This window comes from Megalobrama amblycephala, linkage group LG7 (genome assembly GCF_018812025.1).
Source record: "Megalobrama amblycephala isolate DHTTF-2021 linkage group LG7, ASM1881202v1, whole genome shotgun sequence".
Lineage (NCBI taxonomy): Eukaryota > Metazoa > Chordata > Actinopteri > Cypriniformes > Xenocyprididae > Megalobrama > Megalobrama amblycephala.
Genome location: NC_063050.1, coordinates 56,330,325 through 56,343,035, shown reverse-complemented (window position 1 = coordinate 56,343,035; position 12,711 = coordinate 56,330,325). Strand labels below are relative to the sequence as shown.

The following is a 12,711-nucleotide window of genomic DNA, read 5'->3' as shown; positions in this document are numbered from 1 at the left end:
TAATATTCTAATCTAGTCGAGTCACTCTGCAGAAGAGCTTGGCTGGATTTAGCTTGCTATAGGATTTAAGCCTGGAAAGGAAAGGAAAGGAAAGGAAAGGAAAGGAAAGGAAAGGAAAGGAAAGGAAAGGAAAGGAAAGGAAAGGAAAGGAAAGGAAAGTGTGAACCGCAGAAGTGATCTTTAATTATATTGCTTACTGTTGCAGGTTTATAGGCCAACGTAATTAAGTAATTAAGATATTACTGGAATGAAAGGTCATTTGTAATAAAAAGCAATAGATTAATAAACCACTGGAATCTCCTGATAATAAAGCTAAAGGTTGTTTCTAGATGAAGCTATTGTTGTAATTCCCTGCTGAATGTGAGAATTAATTAAGCAGGTTTTTCATTCAGTTTTTTTTTCTTTTGCACATGGAGGATTTAAACTATGAATTTATACAGTATGTCATAAATAGATGCTTGTTTGGATGTTGTTAGATAATCCCATTCAAAATAGAAATGCTTTCTGGAAATGTAGTGGGATTTCTCCTCATAAACGGCTTTACATTGTTGCCATAAATGTCTTTAATGCCATTAAAATCACATGTGAAGCAAGGTTGTTATGGTTCATTAAAACTAAAACTATTTTTTTTTAAAGAAAAAACATTTGAAATTGAAATAAATCTGAAATTAATATTAGATAAAAATCTTAAACTAAATTAAATTTAAAATTTGAAAATAAGAATTGAAAATAGTAGGCTACTAATTATTTATAAATATTAAAATATAATAATAATGACAAAAGCACATACTAAACTAACTAAAATTAGGCCAATTAAAATGAAAACTGAAAATATAAAATTAAAAGTTTATTAATAAAATATTATTACAAACTATAATAGTATATAAATCAACACTGTTACAAACTGAATTTAACTTTAATAAAATCTGACAAAAGCACATACAATCACAAAAAAATACTAAAAATTAAAACTGAATATATAAAATTAAATTTCAAAAACTTGAAAATATTGATAATAATTATAATATATAAATAAACACATGTGAACTGAATTTAACTTTAATAAATTATTACAAAAACAAAAATTAACTAAAATTAAAATGAAAACTGAAAATATAAAATGAAGATCATTTGAACAAAATAATAAAATAAAATCTAAAAACTATAATGTTGTATAAATAATGCTAAATTAACACACTGTAAATAATTTCCACCTATTCTAACTTAAAAAAAAAAAAAAAAACTTTTTAAAAAAAAAGTTCTGTTGCTACCTTAAATTTTTAAGTATAATCAAGTAGGCTGTCCAAGTCATTTCAACTTAAATTATACTTAAAAAATTGGGTTTAATTTTGTATATCTTTTTCTTAATAATAATTTAAAAAAAAATCGAAATTGCTTAAGTTATTTTGATGAGTTATAGTGATGTAAAAACATAAGCTGCCATGACTTACTGATCATATCATTTTGTGCAGTGCACTGATGCAAAATCAATGTAACTTTAGTAAATTATGACATCATGAATCGGCAGCGAGTGACGCAAACCATTGTTCTGGATCAGAATCCCGGATGGATGACCATAAATCCCCTTTGGAGAGGCTTCTCTGCTTGATCCTGGGTTTGATCCCAGGAAAGGCCAGTAAATGGATTAGAGAGGCGCGAGGAACACGGAGGAGGAAGATTCAATCCCTTTAGCCGAGACCTGAGGCTTGTGCGAGCGCAGATATAGTGTAATCCTCATGCTGGCCTTTCACGGGTCAGCGGCGCTCGCTTCGGTCTGGAGGAGCGTTACAGCCTGATCTGACCGTCAGAACCAGAGTGACCCGGCTATGGTGAGTGCCGCACCTCACTTTCCTTTCACTGAAAGAACAGATCTGAAAAAATATATACTGTAAAACAATGTTTGCAACCAGAGGTCTCCTGATATTGTCTTATTATTGTCATTTTTATGGTTATGGTTTAATGCAGAACTTTTGGAGGTTATTGGAGTTTGTTTTAAGCCATTTTCCACCATGATGTAAATCACTTTAAGCATCTGCTAAATGAACTGTATGTTGTGTTTGGTTGCTAGGTTGTTGCTATGCAGTTGCTTGGTTGTTTTGAATGTTGTTTATCATGTTGCTATGTGGTTGCTAGGGTGTTTTGAATGTTGTTTATCATGTTGCTATGTGGTTGCTAGGGTGTTTTGAGTGTTTATCATGTTGCTATGTGGTTGCTAGGGTGTTTTGAGTGTTGTTTACCATGTTGCTATGCGGTTACTAAGGTGTATTGAGTGTTGTTTACCATGTTGCTATGTGGTTGCTATAGGGTGTTTTGAGTGTTGTTTATCATGTTGCTATGCAGTTGCTATAGGGTGTTTTGAGTGTTGTTTATGTTGCTATGTTGTTGCTAGGGTGTTTTGAATGTTGTTTATCATGTTACTATGCTGTTGCTAGGGTGTTTTGAGTGTTTATCATGTTGCTATGTGGTTGCTAGGGTGTTTTGAGTGTTGTTTACCATGTTTCTGTGTGGTTGCAATAGGGTGTTTTGAGTGTTGTTTATGTTGATATGGGGTTGCTAGGGTGTATTGAGTGTTGTTTACCATGTTGCTGTGTGGTTGATATAGGTTGTATTGAGTGTTGTTTATCATGTTGCTATGCAGTTGCTATAGGGTGTTTTGAGTGTTGTTTGTGTTGCTATGGGGTTGCTATAGGGTGTATTGAGTGTTGTTTACCATGTTGCTGTGTGGTTGATATAGGTTGTATTGAGTGTTGTTTATCATGTTGTTATGCAGTTGCTATATGGTGTTTTGAGTGTTGTTTGTGTTGCTATGGGGTTGCTATAGGGTGTTTTGAGTGTTGTTTGTGTTGCTATGGGGTTGCTATAGGGTGTTTTGAGTGTTGTTTATGTTGCTATGGGGTTGCTATAGGGTGTTTTGAGTGTTATGTTGCTATGGAGTTGCTAGGGTGTTTTGAGTATTGTTTATGTTGCTATGGGGTTGCTATAGGGTGTTTCGAGTGTTGTTTATGTTGTTATGTAGTTGCTAGGGTGTTTTGTGTGTTGTTTATCATGTTGCTATGGGCTTGCTACGGTGTTTTGAGTGTTGTTTATCATGTTGCTATGCGGTTACTAAGGTGTATTAAGTGTTGTTTACCATGTTGCTGTGTGGTTGCTATAGGGTGTATTGAGTGTTGTTTATCATGTTGCTATGCAGTTCCTATTGGGTGTTTTGAGTGTTGTTTATGTTGCTATGGGGTTGCTATAGGGTGTTTCGATTGTTGCTTATCATGTTGCTATGCAGTTGCCAGGGTGTTTAGAGTGTTGTGTATCATGTTGCTATGCAGTTGCTATGATATTTTGAGTGCTGTTTGTCATGTTGCTATGTGGTTGCTAGGTTTTTCAGAGTGCTCTTTATCATGTTGATATGTGGTTGCTGAGGTGTTCCAAGTGTTGTTTGTCATGTTGCTATGTGGTTGTTAGGGTGTTCTATTTGACACCAGTCTGATGGCAAATTTTCTGTGCAGATGTGGCACAGAAGCAGTATTGAGTGTCTCTACACAGACTGTTGAGTGCTGCTCAGAGGTGGCATGAACACATTTACACTTAGCACTTTTGAAACTGAATGCTTTTATAAAGTAAGCTGCATGGGAAGAGCTTTCTCCTTTTCCATGTCTAAAGACAGAAATCGAGATTTTGGGAGTGTCAGTGATTCAGCCTGATATATGAAGTGAAGGATGGTCAGATCACTGCTGTACATCTGCATAGATTGCCGCTTGCGGTCAGACGTAACCCCAGTTCAAAGTATTTATCATGTGTGCCGTCCTGTAAAGGTCTAAAGACCTGCCGGAGTTTGGCATCAGTCCACGATGCATTTGGTCTCTTCCAAAAGCTCTTGAGTGCAATTTGGACTGAGACGTGTCCATTAAGCCCACTGGAGCTCCTGAAGAGGGTCCATCAATCACAGAACATCGGAGACTGAGCCATTACGGAGGAATTATGACCTCATCACGAGCTGTTCAACGGGAATGAAAAGCCCTCAGACGAAATATGCTCAAAATGTTTGAATGTTAAATGGACACCATTATTGTTCAGCCCAAAGGGTTTACAATGAAAGTTTATAGCCTGTCTGTGCTCTCCATTATATGAGATCTATAGTGTTATCTAAAAAAAAAAAAAAAAAATTTATATTAAAAATAATTATAAAATAACTTTTGTCTTCAAAAATATGAAGCAGCACAACTGTTTTCAACATTGATAATAATCATAAATGTTTCTTGAGCATCAAATCATCATATTAGAATGATTTCTGAAGGATCATGTGACACTGAAGACTGGAGTAATGATGCTGAAAATTCAGCTTTGATCACTGGATATAAATTACATTTTAATATATATTCACATAGAAAACAGCTGTTTAAATTATAATAATATTTCAAAATTTTTACTGTATTTTGATCAAATAAAAGCAGCCTTGGTGAGCAGAAGAGACTTCTTTCAAAAACCTTTTAATTATTCCAAACTTTTGGTTGGTAGTCTATCTGAAAGTTTCCAAGCAGAATCATCATTACACCAAAATCAGAAGAATATATTTGTCAAATAACATGCATTTTGGTTTTAAGATATGCAAAGCCTTATTATCTAAGACAAAAATAATTCATTTTAATAATCTAACAGGCATAAAATGAAATCAAAAGCCATGAGGATTGAATATCTGTGTTTACTAAACCCACATTTGGCCGAGACGCTCACGAAGCACTTAAGACACGCAACAACCCTCTTGATGAACCGTTATGAGAGAGAAACATGAAGTTTGGCTAAAGATGGACTGGATTTGGACTGGAGCACACTTTTCTCTTCAGATTCACTGAAGAGATTAATGCAGAATTAATTGGCCTCTTTGGGGATTATGGACAGACCTAATTGCTGGAAATGAGGAAAACACTTTTCATTTTTAGAGAAAAAACTGTCATTATTTCATATTTCAGACTCATTATGATTTTTGTTCTGTATCCAGCTGTATTTTATCATAAATTTAATTAGTTCAAATGTACTGTACCTAGATAATATTAATGACTGATTTATTCATTTATTTTTTCTCTTTCTGATGTATGTCAGGAACATGAATGGTGCAGTTAATTCACTGAAAGCATAAACACACTGTGCAGTGTTATTTTTATGTCTTTGATTTTATGTCCCATTTATGAAGTTAATAGCGTTTACATGACAACAGAGCAGCAGAACCCAGAGATGTTATTGATCGTGCAGTCGTGTTCAGATCATTGTGATTGATCATTATGGTTATAGTGTTGTTGTGTGTCAGTGTGTTTGTGCTGTAGTACAGTGTGTCTGTACACAAACTGATTAGTTTTAGTGCATCTGTCTCACTCATTCACACTTTTGCTTCCTCTTGTTATTCTACAGCAACAGAAATAGAAGAATCAGCTCATTGAGGAAACTGGTTAAGGAAGTGAATCAAGACCTTGAAATAGAGCTGAAAACACATAAAAGTATCTTAATATTAGTCCACATAACTTGTGCATTTTCATATTTTCTATGTCTCAGAATTATTCACTGAATGTTTTAAAACATTTTATTGCATTTCGTTGCATTCCATTTCATTGCATTGTGTTACATTGGACTAAATTGCGTGTTGTTGCATTCCACTGAATTGCACTGTGTTGCATTGGACTAAATTGTGTTGTGTTGCATTCCATTCCATTGCATTGTGTTGCATTGGACTAAATTGCGTGTTGTTGCATTCCACTGAATTGCATTGTGTTACATTGGACTAAATTGCGTGTTGTTGCATTCCACTGAATTGCACTGTGTTGCATTGGACTAAATTGTGTTGTGTTGCATTCCATTCCATTGCATTGTGTTGCATTGGACTAAATTGCGTGTTGTTGCATTCCACTGAATTGCATTGTGTTACATTGGACTAAATTGCGTGTTGTTGCATTCCACTGAATTGCATTGTGTTACATTGGACTAAATTGCGTGTTTTTGCATTCCACTGAATTGCATTGTGTTACATTGGACTAAATTGTGTTGTGTTGTATTCCATTCGATTGCATTTCGTTGCATTGGACTAAATTGCGTGTTGTGCATTTTCATATTTTCTATGTCTCAGAATTATTCACTGAATGTTTTAAAACATTTTATTGCATTTCGTTGCATTCCATTTCATTGCATTGTGTTGCATTGGACTAAATTGCGTGTTGTTGCATTCCACTGAATTGCACTGTGTTGCATTGGACTAAATTGTGTTGTGTTGCATTCCATTCCATTGCATTGTGTTGCATTGGACTAAATTGCGTGTTGTTGCATTCCACTGAATTGCATTGTGTTACATTGGACTAAATTGTGTTGTGTTGCATTCCATTCCATTGCATTTTGTTGCATTGGACTAAATTGTGTTGTGTTGCATTCCATTCCATTGCATTGTGTTGCATTGGACTAAATTGCGTGTTGTTGCATTCCACTGAATTGCATTGTGTTACATTGGACTAAATTGCGTGTTTTTGCATTCCACTGAATTGCATTGTGTTACATTGGACTAAATTGTGTTGTGTTGTATTCCATTCGATTGCATTTCGTTGCATTGGACTAAATTGTGTGTTGTGCATTTTCATATTTTCTATGTCTCAGAATTATTCACTGAATGTTTTAAAACATTTTATTGCATTTCGTTGCATTCCATTTCATTGCATTGTGTTGCATTGGACTAAATTGCGTGTTGTTGCATTCCACTGAATTGCACTGTGTTGCATTGGACTAAATTGTGTTGTGTTGCATTCCATTCCATTGCATTGTGTTGCATTGGACTAAATTGCGTGTTGTTGCATTCCACTGAATTGCATTGTGTTACATTGGACTAAATTGTGTTGTGTTGCATTCCATTCCATTGCATTTTGTTGCATTGGACTAAATTGTGTTGTGTTGCATTCCATTCCATTGCATTGTGTTGCATTGGACTAAATTGTGTTGTGTTGCATTCCATTCCATTGCATTTTGTTGCATTGGACTAAATTGTGTTGTGTTGCATTCCATTCCATTGCATTGTGTTGCATTGGACTAAATTGCGTGTTGTTGCATTCCACTGAATTGCATTGTGTTACATTGGACTAAATTGTGTTGTGTTGTATTCCATTCGATTGCATTTCGTTGCATTGGACTAAATTGCGTGTTGTGCATTTTCATATTTTCTATGTCTCAGAATTATTCACTGAATGTTTTAAAACATTTTATTGCATTTCGTTGCATTCCATTTCATTGCATTGTGTTACATTGGACTAAATTGCGTGTTGTTTCATTCCACTGAATTGCACTGTGTTGCATTGGACTAAATTGTGTTGTGTTGCATTCCATTCCATTGCATTGTGTTGCATTGGACTAAATTGCATGTTGTTGCATTCCACTGAATTGCATTGTGTTACATTGGACTAAATTGTGTTGTGTTGCATTCCATTCCATTGCATTTTGTTGCATTGGACTAAATTGTGTTGTGTTGCATTCCATTCCATTGCATTGTGTTGCATTGGACTAAATTGCGTGTTGTTGCATTCCACTGAATTGCATTGTGTTACATTGGACTAAATTGTGTTGTGTTGTATTCCATTCGATTGCATTTCGTTGCATTGGACTAAATTGCGTGTTGTGCATTTTCATATTTTCTATGTCTCAGAATTATTCACTGAATGTTTTAAAACATTTTATTGCATTTCGTTGCATTCCATTTCATTGCATTGTGTTACATTGGACTAAATTGCGTGTTGTTTCATTCCACTGAATTGCACTGTGTTGCATTGGACTAAATTGTGTTGTGTTGCATTCCATTCCATTGCATTGTGTTGCATTGGACTAAATTTCGTGTTGTTGCATTCCACTGAATTGCATTGTGATGCATTGGACTAAATTATGTTGTGTTGCATTCCATTCCATTGCATTGGACTAAATTGTGTGTTGTTGCATTCCACTGAATTGCATTTTGTTGCATTGGACTAAATTGCATGTTGTTGCATTCCACTGAATTGCATTGTGTCACATTGGACTAAACTGCATTTCGTTGCATTCCATTGAATTGCATTGTGTTGCACTGGACTAAATTGCATTGCATTCCGCTGAATTGCATTGTGTTGCATTCCATTAAATTTCCATTGTTTTTGTATTTTGCATTGATGCTTTGCCAGCATTGCTTACATACAAACTAGTCTCAGGTCAGTGGCATTGACCAGACTCTTCTAACACCATCATAACAGACCGATCACCCTCTCGTCTCTTTCAGACCACCCCGCTGGCTCATATGAGGGGTCGAGGACCAGCGAGGGCTCAGGGTCAGACGCCCCGTCGGGATGAATGTGACAGACCCATCTGCTGCGCAGTGGACGGCGCCTCCAGCCAGCTGTGACCGAGACCGAAGTGTCATCCTGATGCTCTAATGATGGATGAACAGGACAAATATCAACACTGATCTGCTGCTTTTAATGGGTCAGAAAACCATTGACTGTAGGATGATTTCTGACTAGAGCTTTTGGTGCGATTCCAAGTTAGTTTTATGCCACTTCTGCTTCTGTTTTACCACCAGGGCCAAACCTCATATAATAGCATCAGTACTTTTAAATACATTAATACTTCTATTCAGCAAGGTCATAAAACTGATCAAAAGTGACTTTAAAGAATCATTTAAATTAAATGTATCACAGTTTCCACAAAAATATAAACTATTTTCAACACTGATAATAATCAGAAATGTTTCTTGAGCAGCAAATCAACATATTAGAATGATTTCTGAAGGATCATGGAGTAATGATGCTGATAATTCAGCGTTGATCACAGGATATAAATTACACTTTACTATATATTCACATAGAAAACAGAAAAATATTTCACAATTTTTACTGTATTTTTGAAATTCAGAAGTGACTTCTTTCATAAACAGTAGTGGAACTGAATGTGTATTAAAAGTACAGAAAGCTTTACTTGCTACTAACTGAAACAAATTCTGAATATCTTTTCTTTTTCTCACATATGCATGTGCAGATGCTGTTGTTTGTTTATGCAGAGACTGAAAACCTGTATGATCTAATTCCTGGAAGCTTCCTAAATCCAGCCAAACAGATTGGAAATGTCATTTTGTGCACAACATACTTCAGTCGGTCCGTCGGTGAAGAGAGAGGAGGCCTGGAACAGACACACATCCAATGGGCAAAGACACATCATTAACCAGACGAGAAGCGGCTTCCTCATCAAGAGATGGAGAAGAAGACAGAACCGAAGGAGGAGAGATTTAACTCCGCTGTTCTGAGAGCCGCAGTCCAGATGACTACAGAGGGCACTGATGGTGGAGGAAGCCGAAGCGGCGTCATTAAATCGACGGACCTTGTGCGACCTGCGCGCGCCGCGCACTTTGAAGTTATCTTTTGTTCGCATCATTATGAACGGCAGAGATTCTGTCTGACTCACCGGCTACATTCAATGAAACTCATTAAGCGCTCGCAGGAAACCAGAACAGATGGTTTTGTTCTATTTCTGCTCTGTTTTTCTTCGAGATGTTCAAGGTAATCACTTTATTGGGCTCGAGCGGGAACTGTACATCGAGAACTCCACGCTCGCTTTGAAGTCGCAGAATTAAAAACCGGATCAATACACAGACAAAAATGCCCAGATTGCAGTGAATGCAGCTCTGAGAACACGCTCACACACCGACCGCTAATAAGAGCCTTCACATTAATTGATTTTGCCTTCATGCGTCTCCCGGTATTACATGTTAGAGTGGCGTTCCCTCGGATCCCAATCCAATCTCACGTTCCTGTTCCAGCACAAACATGCATTCAACAAAATAGGCCAAATGCAGCGGAGTGTTTTTGAAAACAGAGCATTTCTGCAAAATACTGAGCTAGATTAAAGCCAAACGCTCGTTTGATTGACACAGAATTGTGCATTTCAAAGGCTTAAGAATATTAATCACAGATTCGCCACAAAGAAACTTTCAAGTCATCTCGGCGCTGCTGACCGTGTATTTCTGTCCAGGATTGACCTGATCTTCACTGTAGGCCTATTGGATGTTTTTCTCTCTGTTGATGATGTATAAGTAGAGGGTGAAGGATTTCATTGGGTCCCAGATTCCCAGAGAGGTGTCCGTGTGTTTAGTTGAGTTTGTTATTTCTCAGGAGTTCCCATTATTCCATCTACAGGCATCAGTCTGCCAGGAAACGCTGGAACAAATCAATAGAGCTGTCCAGAGACTCGCTGCTTCACAGAGAGAGAGAGAGAATATCTAGAAATACTTCTGGTGATCAGCTTACAAAGTATTTCAACACTTCAGTCACACTTATAAATGTCTGAATGTCACGAGTCACGTCAGCTTTACAGCGCTTTATACAATCAGAGGTACCTGAAAACCACGCTTAACCCTTTTTTATGTAGACTCAGGCTGTTGGGGACCGCAGATAACAAAATGTGATTTTGTAACAAAATAATGTTTTTGGAAAATAACAAATGTAATTTTTATCACTTTATTAATGTTTTTACTTTATATGTGTGCAGTTTTGGGGGAATTTATGGCATGATTTAAATTTATATAAATAAATTAATAAATATTTTTGAAAAAATATCTATGTAAAATTCACTTTAAAAAAGCTCCACGTTTCTAATTTTCATTCATGGAGCTAACATGGATAATTTACCATGATTTAGTGTTAGATTTTTGCCATCTGTTGGAAAATAGATCTTTAAAAGTAAAAAAGTATCACTTTCACTTTCCACTATATTTGACATGCTTTTTGACTAACTGAGACATCTTTCCATAAGTTTTTTCCAGTTTGATTCGTGTGTGTGTGTGTGATAATTTTGCATTGTGGATGTTTTAAAGTGTTGCCGCTTCATTTCTGTCTGTGTGTTCTGCGTTGTTTCTGATTCTGAGGATGAATTTGAGCCATTTTCGAAGCGAACAGCTTGAGTGTGACTTTTTTCACACTAACATAAAACAAGATATTCCAATTTATTTATTTAAAAAGACCCTGAATAGCTTATAAGGGTTCAGTAAAGATACCTTTCAGCAACCTTTTTAAGTTTGGAGATGCACTTGACACCTAAGAGACATGCCAGTGAAAAACAAGAAATGGATGATTTATGATTAGAGCAATCACATATTTTAAATTTTAATATAAAAAAAACTGAATATAGTATTGCAATAAATCAAGGTTGACACAACAGCCTCTTAAATATCTACAAACTCTCAAGTCTCAGTTAAGTTCAAGTGCTCAAAAAGAGCATAATTAAAGCAATATCCTTTAAAAAGTTCTCTTCAGTATAATGGATAAATTAAATAATGTTAAGTGAAATTAAATAGTCAAAATCTGCTTGCATTGGACATGCTGGTTTCAAGATTTAGTACCTTCAATGCCCTGTAGATGGCGATATCACTTTAGATAATAAAATGTCAAATTAAGAGTCATTATTTGCACAAACACAGCATTTATTTGTTAGGTTTAAATCGATGAAACACCTGGAATTGTGTGTTTTGTGGTGCCATCAGCCAGTGATGAGTCATGTGACATTTACAGCTCAGGTGATTGGCTTAAAAATAAACTGACAATAGAATGAATGACATTTAGATGTGTTTAAGTTTGGCGTAAGTGTCCAAACACTGTCTGCAGGGGGTTCTTCTCAGTCCCTGATCTCCACCGGCTGGTCATTTTGCCGCGGTTCACTAACCACATTATTGAGCAGTCCGTCATGCTGCGGCCGCGCCTGTAGCCTCACGCGCTTAAACAAGATTACTGTGGGGTCGTTAAGTTGAGCGATGCCCCTCTGACATCAGCACCTCAATAATTAACCCTTGTGCGCTCCTCTGCTTACTGTAATTAAGTCTAATAGCAGCCTGTAGGATCCTGTCAGAGAGAACAGATCGTGCCACATTCACACACTGGCACTGGAAGCACATGACCACACACAGTAGTGAGAGACACTGTTTATGTCTTAATTAAGCAATAAGCTATAACTAGATATGTACATTTTCTGAAGAAAATATGAGCTGTGCTTGCTGTGACCAAACTCAGCAGTAAGTAGTTGCTAGGGTGTTCTGAGTGACTACAAGGGTGTTGCTAGGTGGTTACTAGGGTGTTGCTAAGGTACAGTATACGGGGTGAATGCTAGGCAGTTGCTAGGTGTTGTGGATGGTTGCTAGGGTGTTATACAGTTCCTTGGGTGTTCTGGGTGATTACAAGGGTGTTGCTAGGTGGTTACTAGGGTGTTGCTAAGGTACAGTATTCGGGGTTAATACTAGAGTGGGTGGTTGCTTGGGTGTTACTGTGGGTTGCTTTGGTGTTGTAGATGGTTGCTATGCAGTTGCTAGGGTGTTCTGGGTCATTACAAGGGTGTTGCTAAGGTACAGTATTCTGGGTGAATGCTAGAGTGGGTGGTTGCTAGGTTGTTGCTAGGGTGTTCTGGGTGATTACAAGGGTGTTACTGGGGGTTACTTTGGTGTTGTGGATGGTTGCTAAGGCAGTGCTATGCAATTGCTGGGGTGTTCTGGGTGATTACATGGGTTTTCTGTGTGGTTACTAGGGTGTTGCTGAGGTACAGTATTCTGGGTGAATGCTAGAGTGGATGGTTGCTAGGTTGTTGCTAGGGTGTTCTGGTTAACTAAACCAGCGGTGTTACTGGGGGCTGCTTTGGTGTTGTGGTTAGTTGCTAGGGCGTTGCTATGCAGTTGCTAGGGTATTCTCTGTGATT

The 12,711-nt window shown here is 37.0% G+C and overlaps 1 long non-coding RNA gene across 1 annotated transcript; it reads left to right on the top strand.

Moving 5' to 3' along the window:
* The first annotated feature begins 1,423 nt into the window (after positions 1-1,423).
* LOC125272985 lies at positions 1,424-10,987 on the top strand. The gene is made up of 3 exons (XR_007185980.1): positions 1,424-1,829; positions 8,261-8,463; positions 9,016-10,987. It is a non-coding gene; the product is annotated as an uncharacterized LOC125272985 (long non-coding RNA).
* The last annotated feature ends 1,724 nt before the right edge of the window (positions 10,988-12,711 follow it).